Genomic DNA, 12,539 nt, shown 5'->3' with positions numbered 1-12,539 from the left:
TTATTGAAGGTTGCGTGGAATGGAGGATAAGGAGGTCACACCTTTGGGGTTGGTGTTAGTTGACTTTCGAATAGAGAAAGTCCGATTTAGTGCATGCATGGAGGTAGTACCATGGGTAAACGAGGGATATGACATGATCCTAGGAGTAGATTTCTTGCATCAACATCATCCCAAAATTGACCTAGGACAACGAACTGTGGAACATGGTGGTATGTTATTTCAGCCAGCGGAAACTGTTGTCACTGCAGAGCTGTCACGGGGGGTGTTCAACATAATGAACAAACCAATTAGACCACATATCTTAGCATTACGGCTTCATTAGCATGAGTGTGTGTCTAGTGGCACCAGGAAGTCGCTTTCGGCAAGTGTGGAGTCAGATCTACCTGTGGGTACAGTATGTATTATTGAGCCGTTGGAGGATAATGAAGTTTTGGTTTCACTGGGTTGTTTTGTAAAACATAGTGTTGTACGTGTACAGGAGGGGAACGACGGGCGAGTAGCGCTGTAGACGCGAATTTGAGGAAAGGAGTTTTAGTAGCAAATTTGGAAGTACCAGATGACGAAGACTGGTGTTCGAGAGGTAGCGGGAGCGATCAACTACTAACTGCAGATAGAACTGCTTTGCGTGACAAAATTAAGCGTTTGGAAGGAGGAGAAAGAGAGCTTATGGAAGAATTATTGTGGGAATTTAAGGACTTGTTTTTCCCGTGAGGGCCGTTGCCAGCAAGTCAATTAGTTATACATGGGATACCAATAGGGAATGAAGCACCTATTTACCGTATACCATACAGAATACCGAGGTATTTGCAGCCGATTGTGGAGGATTTCATTGATAAGCAGATTACAGATAGTATTATTGAGCATAGTAATACTTGCTGGGGAGTGGGCATTGTCGTTGTGTCTAAAAATCTACGGATGGAACAAAGAAATACAGATTTTGTTGTGACTATCGATACCTCAATAATAAGACAGGTTTTGTTGTTGTGGTCTTCAGTTCTGAGACTGGTTTGATGCAGCTTTCCATGCTACTCTACCCTGTGTAAGCTACTTCATCTCCCAGTACCTACTGCAGCCAACATCCTTCTGAATCTGTTTAGTGTACTCATCTCCATGTCTCCCTCTACGATTTTTACCCTCCACGCTGCTCTCCAATACTAAATTGGTGATCCCTTGATGCCTCAGAACATGTCCTACAAAACGATCCATATTTCTAGTCAAGTTGTGCCACAAACTCCTCTTCTCCCCAATTCTATTCAATACCTCCTCATTAGTTACGTGATCTACCCATCTAAACTTCTGCATTCTTCTGTAGCACCACATTTCGAAAGCTTCTATTCTCTTCTTGTCCAAACTATTTACCGTGCATGTTTCACTTCCATACATGGCTACACTCCATACAAATACTTTCAGAAAGGACTTCCTAACACTTAAATCTATACACGATGTTAACAAATTTCTCTTCTTCAGATATGCTTTCCTTGCCATTGCCAGTGTATATTTTATATCCTTTCTATTTCGACCATCATCAGTTATTTTGCTCCCCAAATAGCAAAACTCCTTTACTACTTTAAGTGTCTCATTTCCATATCTAATTCACGCAGCATCACGTGATTTAGTTCGACTACATTCCATTATCCTCGTTTTGCTTTTGTTGATGTTCATCTTATACCCTCCTTTCATGACACTGTCCATTCCGTTCAACTGCTCTTCCAAATCCTTTGCTGTCTCTGACGGAATTACAATGTCATTGGCGAACCTGAAATTTTTCTTTATTCTCCATGGATTTTAATACCTACTGCGAATTTTTCTATTATTTCCTTTACTGCTTGCTCAATATACAAATTGAATAACATTGGGGAGAGGCTACAACCCTGTCTCACTCCGTTCCCAACCATTGCTTCCCTTTCAAGCCCCTCGACTCTTATAACTACCATCTGGTTTTTGTACAAATTGTAAATAGCCTTCCGCTCCATGTATTTTACCCCTGCCACCTTCATAATTTGAAAGAGAGTATTGCAGTCAACCTTGTCAAAAGCTTTCTGTAAGTCTACAAATGCTAGAAACGTAGGTTTGCCTTTCCTAGCTTCTAAGATAAGTCGTAGGGTCAGTATTGCCTCATATGCTCCAATATTTCTACGGAATCCAAACTGATCTTCCCCGGGGTCGGCTACTACCAGTTTTTCCATTCGTCTGTAAAGAATTCGCGTTAGTATTTTGCAGCTGTGGCTTATTAAACTAATTGTTCGGTAATTTTCACATCTATCAACACCTGCTTTCTTTGGGATTGGAATTATTATATTCTTCTTGAAGTCTGAGGGCATTTAGCCTGCCTCATATATTTTGCTCACCAGATGGTAGAGTTTTGTGAGGCCTGACTCTCCCAAGGCTGTCAGTATTTCTAATGGAATGTTGTCTACTCCCGGGTTCCTGTTTCGACTCAGGTGTTTCAGTGCTCTGTCAAACTCTTCACGCAGTGTCATATCTCCCATTTCATCTTAATCTACATCCTCTTCGATTTCCATTATATTGCCCTTAAGTACATCGCCCTTGTATAGACACTCTATATACCCTTTCCACCTTTCTGATTTCCTTTCTTTGCTTAGAACTGGGTTTCCATCTGAGCTCTTGATATTCACACAAGCGGCTCTCTTTTCTCCAAAGGTCTCTTTAATTTTCCTGTTGGCAGTATCTATCTTATCCCTAGTGAGATAAGCCTCTACATTCTTACATTTGTCCTCTAGCCATGCCTGATTAGCCATTTTGCACTTCCTGTCGATATCATTTTTGAGACGTTGTATGACTGCTGTGGCGTTGTAACACTAACCAAAACGGCCTTGCTGTGCTGGTACTGTGAACGGCTGAAAGCAAGGAGAAACTACAGCCGTAATTTTTCCGAGGGCATGCAGCTTTACCATATGGTTAAATGATATTCCGGAGGTAAAATAGTCCCCCATTTGGATATCCGGGCGGGGACTACTCAAGAGTACGTCGTTATCAGGAGAAAGAAAACTGGCGTTCTACTGATCGGAGCATGGAATGTCAGATCCCTTAATCGGGCAGGTAGGTTAGAAAATTTAAAAGGGGAAATGGATAGGTTAAAGTTAGATACAGTGGGAATTATCGAATTCCGGTGGCTGGAGGAACAAGACTTTTGGTCAGGTGAATACAGGATTATAAATACAAAATCAAAAGGAGGTAATGCAGAAGTAGGTTTAATAATCAATAAAAAATAGGAGTGCGAGTAAGCTACTATAAACAGCATAGTCAACGCATTATTGTGGCCAAGATAGACAGGAAGCCCACGCCTACTACAGAAGTACAAGTTTTTATGCCAACTGGCTCTGCAGATGACGAAGAAATTGTGAAATGTATGATGAGATGAAAGAAATTATTCAGATAGTGAAGGCAGACGAAAATTTAACAGTCATGGGTGACTGGAATTCGATAGTAGGAAAAGGAAGAGAAGGAAATTTGGTAGGTGAATATGGATGGGGGAGGGGGGGGGGGGGGGAAGAAATAAGAGACGAAGCTGCCTGGTAGAATTTTGCCCAGAGCATAACTTAATCATTGCTAACACTTAGTTCAAGAATCATAAAAGAAGGTTGTATACATGGAAGAAGCCTGGAGATACTGACAGGTTTCAGATAGATTTTATAATGGTAAGACAGAGATTCAGGAACCAGGTTTTAAATTGTAAGACATTTCCTGGCACAGATGTGGAGTCTGACCACAATCTATTGGGTATGAACTGTAGATTAAAACTGAAGAAACTGCAAAAACGTGGGAGTTTAAGGAGATGGGACCTGGATAAAGTGAAAGAACCAGAGGTTGCAGAGAGTTTCAGAGAGTGCATTTGGGAACGATTGACAACAATAAGACAGTAACTGATGTATACACCGTTCCAAACATATCGGAGATTTTTGATCACTTGGGACAGTGCCAGTACTTTTCTACGATGAATTTGACAAGTGGTTATCATCAATTTGAGGTGGCTCCAGAGGATCGTCCAAAAACTGATTTCTGTTCACCTGGAGGCCATTACTAGTGCATTAGAATGCCATTCGGTTTGATAAATGCTACGGCAACGTTTCAGAGGTTGCTAGACAGTGTCTTGAGGGGTTTGAAGCCACAGCAGTGTCTTGTCTGTTTGGATGACATTATAGTATTTCTAGTAATATGGAGCATTATAGACAGCGATTAAGGGAAGTCTTTATGAGGTTCGGAGCAGCTCGTATGACGTTGAGCCTGTTGAAGTGTCATTCTGTATTAGAAGAAGTAAGATATTTGAGTCATATTATCAGTAAGGATGGAGTGCGAACAGATCCGAGTTTGGTACAGGCTGTAATGGATTTTCGGGAACCGAAAACCAGTAAGGAAGTGCAGGCATTCATTAGAATTTGCAATTTCTATCGAAAGTTCATGAAGGGGTTTGCAGATTTAGCACAGCCGTTGACGTCATTGTTACGGAGGGGTGTGAAATCTAAGTGGACATAAGAGTGTCAGAAAGCGTTTGACAAACTGAAAAAAGTGTTAACATCAAGTTCGGTTCTTGTGTTTCTAGATTTTTAAAAGAAGTTTACACTAGCATGCGATGCATCAAATTAATCATTAGGGTCTGTTCTTAGTCAGGAAATTGATGGAAAAGAACATCCTGTAGCCTATGTGTCTAGGCAGTTGATTGCAGCAGAGAGGAATTACTCAACAACAGAGAGGGAGATGCTTAGCATAATCTATGGAATCACATATTTTAAATGTTATTTATATGGGAGAATATTTCGGGTAGTGACAGATCATGCTGCATTGAATTGGTTGTTGGGGTTGAAGGATCCATCCACTAGACTAGCTCGATGTGGTGTGAGGCATAATGAATTCGACTACGAGGTGGTCCACAAGCCTGGTAAGAAGCACGATAATTCGTATGCACTAAGTAGGAAGGTCACAAAAGTAGAAGTTAATATGCACGAGGGTCTTCCATGCAGGGAAACGAAGTTAGGGCCAAGGGTAGCAGTGCCAGCGAAGTTGAGGGACGGCGGTTTTAAAGGAATCACATGATCACCTAGAGGTATGGAAAGAATTACAGGACCCTGACAACGATTGTAAATGGTATCGGACACAGCCACAATTTAATATGTACGAGGGTCTTCTGTGCATGGGAACGAAGTTAGGGCCAACGGTAGCAGTGCCAGCGAAGTTGAGGTATGGGGTTTTAAAGGAAGCACATGGTCATGTGTTATCTGGTCATGGAGGGTGTAGAGCGACGAATAGGAGAGTGGCGGAGAGGTATTGATAGAGAGGTAGGAAAGTAGATGTGGATCTGTATGTCAAGAACTGTATACCATGTGCGCAGAGAGCAGATATGAGTCGGGAACAGACACAGCTACAACTATTAACGGAAGCCAATGTCCAATCTCTTTGCTGGGGTTCGATGTCTTAGGACCTTTTAGACGGACACCATCGGGAACAGATTCGTTCTGTCAATAATAGACCATTTTTTGACATGTGGAGATGGTGGCTATGCCAAATCAATAGGCAGCAATAGTGGCGCAAACGTTAGTAAACAACTGGATTTTGAAGTTTTGTGTACCGGAGACAATGATTACTGACCAAGGGACCAACTACATGTCGGATTTAACGAAGGATCTGTGTAAATTCTTCAATGTAAAGAAGTTGAGGAAGAGTATGTTGCAACCACAGGCCAACGGAAGGACAGAACGGGTACACAGAACAATCTGGAAGATGCTGAGCTTTTATGTCTATTCTTATCACCATCAGTGGGACGAGTATTTGAAGCATATTTTATGCGCATACAATGCAAAAGTCCATACAAATACCGGTTTGTCACCTTATGACGTAGTTTACGGACGAAAAATGCCGTCATCATTTGATTTAGTGGTGCTACAGAAAGGAAGAACTGGTGAATCTCTACATCAGTTCTCAAGGACAATTCGGGATGTTTGGAAACGGTACAAAAGGCGAATACGAAGGCTTTGGAAAGGCAGGAAGATGCAGTAAAGCGGAAAAGAAGTTCACCGCAGTATAGAGAGGGCAATGGGTAATGATGTCCAGCCCTTACATGCAAAAAGGGAAAATGAAGAAGTTCCTCACGAGGAAGCAAGGGCTGTACCAAGTTGTTGAAACCACATCTCCCATTAATGTTAAGCTTCAGCTGCCAACTAGAACGACTATAGTACACATTGAGCGGTTACAGACATTTAAGGGTTGACTGGATGTGATTTAGGCATGTCACAGGAAGGAAAGAGGAAGAAAGAGAGAGTAAAGAGAGGTGCTAAGTACAGAGAAAACCAGGAAGATAAAGTACAGCATGAAGCACCATATTCTTTACTATCCAGAAAGTGGTGGAGTATCTGTAATTTTTTTGTTTTCGTGTCATGTATCATTGGGTTTGGGTAGAGTAATTAGACATTGTAATTTATATGTGTTTTCGAGTATTGAGCGCCTGCTAGGTTCAAATGGTTCAAATGGCTCTGACCACTATGGGACTCAACATCTTAGGTCATAAGTCCTCTAGAACGTAGAACTACTTAAACCTAACTAACCTAAGGACGTCACACACACCCATGCCCGAGGCAGGATTCGAACCTGCGACCGTAGCAGCCTCGCGGTTCCGGACTGCAGCGCCAGAACCGCACGGCCACCGCAGCCGGCGCGCCTGCTAGGGCAGCAGTCTTTTTGAAGAGGGAGGAAGGGTGATGGTGATCCCTGTCCTCAGGTCACTGAAAAGGGAAGTGTAGCATCTGACATATGTGGAGAGTTGTCAGAGGACAAATCAAACGCAGTAGGGCAGCAGTCTTTTTGAAGAGGGAGGAAGGGTGATGGTGATCCCTGTCCTCAGGTCACTGAAAAGGGAAGTGTAGCATCTGACATATGTGGAGAGTTGTCAGAGGACAAATCAAACGCAGTTCTGGAGAAATAAATGCGTCAGAGTAAATTTTGCGGCAAAGCCGTAATAAATATGAGTTGAATGGTGTCAGAGTCGTACGATTACCTGTTTAAATTATTTGTTATCGACAGTGCTGGGTCAGGAAGGTCGTGGTTGTTGCACTAGTTCACATAATGTAAATTGAGGATGAAAGTAGTCACACAATCGGCGTTGTGTTTGGATTAAAAATAGGAAAATCTTTGAAGCTACAAATATGGGACACGTGCGCGGTGCAGCTATTTTTAGCCAGGGGGAAAGGAATAGACTGTTCAAGGGACGTCATGGGGCCAAAATTGAGCTTGTGATGGGTCAGGAAGCATTGGATCTTTTCCACCTATGAGAATTTGGTAGTAGTAGCAAGTTGTTTTGAGTAGTGAGTATTTGCAGAACCGAAACGTATAGAGCTCGAGGGGAGAGGAATTTTAACCAATGGAACTAAGTGTAAAATTATAGGAGTAACCTTCCACCAGCCAGCGTCAGTTTCAGGATTGAATGTTATGCAGCCACAGATGTACTGGCCAGAAGCCACTTTAGAGTTTTTGCCAAGGCAGGCTCTGACGTTGTTAACTCTGGACCCAGGTCTGTTGAGATCCATAAACCAGTTCATTTCAGAGCGAGAGAGGCGCATATGAGCCGAACAGCTTGTGCCACATGTCGCTCAGTATAGGGAAAGGCAACAACAAAAACCAGTTATTTTGAGCACCTCTGTGCCAAGTCTCATCACAGCCTTAACTTTGTTATGTGTTGTTTCCTTTCTGAGCAGACGGAGAGCTAGTTCCAAAAGGGAACCAAGGGTAGTCCAAGTCCCAGTGGATTTGATACCGACTGCATGAGACGAGTAGGGTTGATCGAACAGTGGTCGTCCAGAGAGGAATTTTTATGTTTTGTTTCATGTCATCATTTTAAGAGGGCACTAGGCCACATATAAGTTTTCTAGTAGTAAGGAAATATGCCATAGGTACTGAACCAAACAATTTAAGAGCTACTTAAGGGTCAACCTGTGGACCAGTTCTTTTCGAAGAGGGGAAAAATGTGGCAGCACCACCGTTTAGGGTAGGGAAAGTTAGTTTCGTGCGATATTCTGAGCACAAATTACAGTCAGACGTGTGCCGGATTGCAGTGAGTTACACATACCAACAGTTTTGAAGTATAATAGAGGCCACAGGGCAATCAGATTGCTTAAAGAGTACGTGTAGCTGTTTTAGATGTCACAAGTGGCAGGTATAAGGGGCTCACTGGCCAACCTAGCGAGTTATGAGAACGTGACGCAAAGCATCACGCTTATCAAAACAGAGGCGCACAGCTGAGTATAAACACGTGCCGTTTTCTAATGAGATTCATTCAAGTATGGCAGCTCTCGTAGATGGCAGGGCGTGTCATACAACCAGCTATACGCAGCAGCAGATGGGCTCCAGCATTCCAGTCCATGTGGGGTCGCTGGTTCGACCCTCTGAGGACGACGTTGGGTCTGTAGCCAGCCAGCCAGTGGCGGGCCGCTTCATGGCTCGCTACTGTGGGCAGTCATTCTGGCTTCCAACATGCGCTGGTGACATCCGGGGCGAGGGTCGCAGCTTTGGCTGTGGATCGTGGGCACTCGTCATCATGTCCTAAGCCAAACTTGGGAGGGAACGCGGCGAGGACCATCTTGCAGTTGTCAGCGGGCTGTTCGGCAGCTCCTTGGAGCAGCACGGAGGCAACTAGGATGGGGTCAGCAGAGTCAGCAGCCAGAGCAGCCTGACACCGTTGCAACTCTGTGGCTGTCCCAGACCGGCACGACACAGCATTGTGTTGCACGGGCCACTGCGGTGCTTCCTCAGCAATGCGGGGCCCTGTGGTGCAGACCAAGAGGAACGAGGGCACTGTAGTTGAAACAATAAATCACTTAGAATGTTCTCGCCGAGTTTCAATATGGTGCATACTACATTCAACCGCCATCCACTACAATACTTAGGGTGGCTTTGTCATGAAACAATCATGCAGAATGGTTAACTGTTACATAATGTAAAAATACTGTGCTACGGAAACACATCTGTTGAAATTATATGAAAGTTTGTTAATGAAAACTGTTTTTAATATACTCACAATTGTTCGTGTAGGCATTATAATTGTTCCTTACCTTGGTAACACTTAACTGTAATCTGAAATGTCTGCACTGAAGAATAATAAGCTGAAATAAATCACTCAACACCAGTTTGCCTTTTTAATTTCTTAATGGCATTGTATTAGAGAAGTGAAACTTTTTTGTCCTTTATCAATCATACTTTTCACTGCTCATGCAATGTTGCAAGATCTGACAGTGCAACAGTTTACGAAATACATTTTCCATTTAAACAGAGAGGATAAATTACAGTGAACGGTTGTTCCATGTCAAATCATTACAGGGTCTAATCCTCACCATCTCGGATTTTCTTGAAATTTCATGTTTTCTGTTGGTATGGACTTAGACAAATATGATATTGAAAAAGATATGTCATCTCGTTTCTGAATTGCAGAACTGTAAACCTATCGCAAATGGGACCAAAAACAGGGAATGGCAGTTTTTAGAATTACTGTAGAAGCTTTTCCCATCGAGTAACAGACCTTGGATGAATACCACTTTACAGCATTTTAGACCCTTTCATATGGCGCACAATAATATATGGGTTAGTGCTAGAAAATTCCTTTCAAAGGAAAATGTACAATTTTTATTTCTTTTTTTTTCAAAAAGTGCGTGTTTTATAATTCCGGAATGTATTCCATGAGTTGCTAGTGTTGTTGTAAATTACAAGACAAAATATAAATTTCCTATGATAATTTTTTCATTCGTAAAAAATTAAAACTGAAGCTCTCTTTCCCATAATTCGACTATGTACTCATGTTAATTGCTCAACACTCGCTGTCATAGGATGAGTGCAGTCCTTCCTGAGTGGATGTAATATGAGTTTGTTGTTTGTGATGAGTTAGTTACTTATGAACTGGTATTAAAGAGTACTTATTGTTTAGCCCAAATATTTAGTACTTCAGTGAAACAAGTTGTTATTTGCAGATATAGAGTTACTTAAAATCAGTCACAAAAATTAAAATTTATTGACAGGTTACATCAGACTGGACAAAATCAGTAATCACACCAATCTTTAAACATGGAAACAGAAAAGATTGTAACAACTACAGAGGTATCTCTTTAATCAGCGTTGTGGGTAAAATCTTCTCAGGTATTGTTGAAAGGAAAGTGCGGGTATTAGTTGAGGAGCAATTGGATGAAAATCAGTGTGGGTTTAGGCCTCTTAGGGGTTGTCAGGACCAGATCTTTAGCTTACGACAAATAATGGAGAAGTGTTATGAGTGGAACAGGGAATTGTATCTATGCCTTATAGATCTAGAAAAGGCATATGACCGGGTTCCTAGGAGGAAGTTATTGTCTGTTCTACGAGATTATGGAATAGGAGGCAAACTTTTGCAAGCAGTTAAAGGTCTTTACATGGATAGTCAGGCAGCATTTAGAGTTGACGGTAAACTGAGTCCATGGTTCAGAGTAGTTTCAGGGGTAAGATAAGGCTGCAACCAGTCTCCACTGTTGTTCATATTATTTATGGATCATATGTTGAAAACAATAGACTGGCAGGGTGAGATTAAGATATGTGAACATAAAATAAGCAGTCTTGCATATGCGGATGACTTAGTTGTGATGGCAGATTCGATTGAAAGTTTGCAGAGTAATTTTTCAGAGCTAGATCAGAAATGTAAGGACTATGGTATGAAGATTAGCATCTCCAAAACGAAAGTAATGTCAGTGGGAAAGAAATATAAACGGATTGAGTGCCAAATAGGAGGAACAAAGTTAGAACAGGTGGACGGTTTCAAGTACTTAGGATGCATATTCTCACAGGATGGCAACATAGTGAAAGAACTGGAAGCGACGTGTAGCAAGGCTAATGCAGTGAGCGCTCAGCTACGATCTACTCTCTTCTGCAAGAAGGAAGTCAGTACCAAGACTAAGTTATCTGTGCACCGTTCAATTTTTCGACCAACTTTGTTGTATGGGAGCGAAAGCGGGTGGATTCAGGTTACCTTATCAATAAGGTTGAGGTTACGGATATGAAAGTAGCTAGGATGATTGCAGGTACTAGTAGATTGGAACAATGGCAGGAGGGTGTCCACAATGAGGAAATCAAAGAAAAACTGGGAATGAACTCTATAGATGTAGCAGTCAGGGCGAACAGGCTTAGATGGTGTGGTCATGTTACACGCATGGGAGAAGCAAGGTTACCCAAGAGACTCATGGGTTCAGCAGTAGAGGGTAGGAGGAGTCGAGGCAGACCAAGGAGAAGGTACCTGGATTCGGTTAAGAATGATTTTGAAGTAATAGGTTTAACATCAGAAGAGGCACCAATGTTAGCACTGAATAGGGGATCATGGAGGAATTTTATAAGGGGGGCTATGCTCCAGACTGAACGCTGAAAGGCACAATCAGTCTTAAATGATGATGATGATGACTAATTTTGTCAAGTGATTTTCTACTTTACATTACATGTATCTGAGAGTTGTCTCCTCTCAAGATGGAAACTGAAATCTTTCCCCTCAAGCTGGAAACAAAGCACTCCGCCTTCAGGCCACAAGTGCTCCATCAGGACCATCTGGCTGCCTTGTCATCCTCAACTGAGGATGCAGATAGGAGGGGCGTGTATTCAGCACGTCGTTATGATGGTTTTCTTTGACCGGCGCCGCTACTATTCGGTTGAGTAGCTCCTCAATTGTCATAACGAGGCTGAGTGCACCCCGAAAAATGGCAACAGCGCATGGCGGCCTGGATGGTCATCCATCCAAGTGTCGGCCACGCCAGACAGTGCTTAACTTCGGTGATCTGACGGGAACCAGTGTATCCACAAAGGCAAGGCCGTTGCCCCAACTGGAAATGACACATTGAGAATACAACATTGTAATTCGTTACAGAAAACCCATCATTTTGTTAGGGACAGCAAGAAGCTCAGAAATGTTGCATCGTGTATGCCTCAATTGTATCGGCAACTAGACAGTGGTTCAAAAATCTGTAACAAATCAGAAAAAGGAAATAACTATGTTAAAAAAAGCACAGTCCGTAAGTGACGAAAATGTGTAACATGATTATTCTCACTCACAAACGGTTTTGCACAGCGATATAGAATTTATAATTACTTCAGATGTTGTTCTGTTGTTTAACATATCTCTCGAACAGCTGGGAAAGTCTGCCATTCCTAAGAGGAGAACGATGTAAGGAAGAATTGCGCATCGAAGCAAGTGAGCAAGATGTATGAGACAGGCGAAATACCCTCAGACCTCAAGAAGAATATAATAATTCCAATCCCTAGGAAAGCAGGTGTTGACAGATGTTAAAATTACCGAACTATCAGTTTAATAAGCCACGGCTGCAAAATACTAACACGAAATCGTTACAGACGAATGGAAAAACTGGTAGAAGCCGACCTCAGGGAAGATCAGTTTGGATTCCGTAAAATGTTGGAACACATGAGGCAATACTGACCCTACGACCTATCTTAGAAAATAGATTAAGGAAAGGCAAACCTACTTTTCAGGCATTTGTAGACTTACAGAAAGCCTTTAACAATGTTGACTGGAATACTCT

The sequence above is a fragment of the Schistocerca piceifrons genome, chromosome 4 (assembly GCF_021461385.2).
Source record: "Schistocerca piceifrons isolate TAMUIC-IGC-003096 chromosome 4, iqSchPice1.1, whole genome shotgun sequence".
In the NCBI taxonomy this organism is placed as follows: Eukaryota; Metazoa; Arthropoda; class Insecta; order Orthoptera; family Acrididae; genus Schistocerca; species Schistocerca piceifrons.
This window is presented reverse-complemented; position numbering follows the sequence as displayed.